The sequence below is a fragment of the Oncorhynchus keta genome, unplaced genomic scaffold, assembly GCF_023373465.1.
Source record: "Oncorhynchus keta strain PuntledgeMale-10-30-2019 unplaced genomic scaffold, Oket_V2 Un_contig_1414_pilon_pilon, whole genome shotgun sequence".
NCBI classification, from domain to species: domain Eukaryota; kingdom Metazoa; phylum Chordata; class Actinopteri; order Salmoniformes; family Salmonidae; genus Oncorhynchus; species Oncorhynchus keta.
Genome location: NW_026278573.1, coordinates 82631 through 84322, shown reverse-complemented (window position 1 = coordinate 84322; position 1692 = coordinate 82631). Strand labels below are relative to the sequence as shown.

Here is a 1692-nt window from a genome sequence, read left to right as displayed (position 1 = left end):
CCAAGTCGGGTTATGGATTGAAACACCTGTCTGTTATTCAGTGGAGAGGGTGTGGTCCAAGTCGGGTTATGGATTTGAAACACCTGTCTGTTATTCAGTGGAGAGGGTGTGTGGTCCAATTTAAGGATTTGAAACACCTGTCTGTTATTCAGTGGAGAGGGTGTGTGGTCCAAGTCGGGTTAAGGATTTGAAACACCTGTCTGTGGAGAGGGTGTGTGGTCCAAGTCGGGGTTAAGATTTGAACACCTGTCTGTTGTTCAGTGGAGAGGGTGTGTGGTCCAAGTCGGGGTTAAGGATTTGAAACACCTGTCTGTTATTCAGTGGAGAGGGTGTGTGGTCCAAGTCGGGGTTAAGGATTTGAAACACCTGTCTGTTATTCAGTGGAGAGGGTGTGTGGTCCAAGTCGGGGTTAAGGATTTGAAACACCTGTCTGTTATTCAGTGGAGAGGGTGTGTGGTCCAAGTCGGGGTTAAGGATTTGAAACACCTGTCTGTTATTCAGTGGAGAGGGTGTGTGGTCCAAGTCGGGTTAAGGATTTGAAACACCTGTCTGTTATTCAGTGGAGAGGGTGTGTGGTCCAAGTCGGGGTTAAGGATTTGAAACACCTGTCTGTTATTCAGTGGAGAGGGTGTGTGGTCCAAGTCGGGGTTAAGGATTTGAAACACCTGTCTGTTATTCAGTGGAGAGGGTGTGGTCCAAGTCGGGTTAAGGATTTGAAACACCTGTCTGTTATTCAGTGGAGAGGGTGTGTTGTCCAAGTCGGGGTTAAGGATTTGAAACACCTGTCTGTTATTCAGTGGAGAGGGTGTGTGGTCCAAGTCGGGGTTAAGGATTTGAAACACCTGTCTGTTATTCAGTGGAGAGGGTGTGTGGTCCAAGTCGGGGTTAAGGATTTGAAACACCTGTCTGTTATTCAGTGGAGAGGGTGTGTGGTCCAAGTCGGGGTTAAGGATTTGAAACACCTGTCTGTTTCAGTGGAGAGGGTGTGTGGTCCAGTGGAGAGGCTATTCAAGTTATTCAGTGGAGGGTGTGGGTCCAAGTCGGGTTAAGGATTTGAAACACCTGTCTGTTATTCAGTGGAGAGGGTGTGTGGTCAGTGGAGGGAGGGTGTGGAGAGTGTGGTCCAAGTCGGGGTTAAGGATTTGAAACACCTGTCTGTTATTCAGTGGAGAGGGTGTGTGGTCCAAGTCGGGGTTAAGGATTTGAAACACCTGTCTGTTATTCAGTGGAGAGGGTGTGTGGTCCAAGTCGGGTTAAGGATTTGAAACACCTGTCTGTTATTCAGTGGAGAGGGTGTGGTCCAAGTCGGGGTTAAGGATTTGAAACACCTGTCTGATATTCAGTGGAGAGGGTGTGTGGTCCAAGTCGGGGTTAAGGATTTGAAACACCTGTCTGTTATTCAGTGGAGAGGGTGTGTGGTCCAAGTCGGGTTAAGGATTTGAAACACCTGTCTGTTATTCAGTGGAGAGGGTGTGTGGTCCAAGTCGGGTTAGGATTTGAAACACCTGTCTGTTATTCAGTGGAGAGGGTGTGTGGTCCAAGTCGGGTTAAGGAATTGAAACATCTGTCTGAAATGGTATTTTTTCCATGCTTAAAAGGATAAACAATGTAGAAAATAGTACAAAATAAAGAAAAACCCTTGAATGAGTGGGTGTGTCCTACCTTTTGACCACATCATTCATCATAGTTTGT

At 47.1% G+C, this 1692-nt stretch overlaps 1 long non-coding RNA gene across 1 annotated transcript; it reads right to left on the bottom strand.

The window, feature by feature from the left end:
* Positions 1-263: 263 nt before the first annotated feature.
* On the bottom strand, positions 264-1483 carry LOC127918420 (uncharacterized). The gene is made up of 5 exons (XR_008099934.1): positions 1389-1483; positions 1152-1270; positions 783-962; positions 546-665; positions 264-486 (listed from the first exon to the last, which is right to left on the bottom strand). It is a non-coding gene; the product is annotated as an uncharacterized LOC127918420 (long non-coding RNA).
* Positions 1484-1692: the final 209 nt, after the last annotated feature.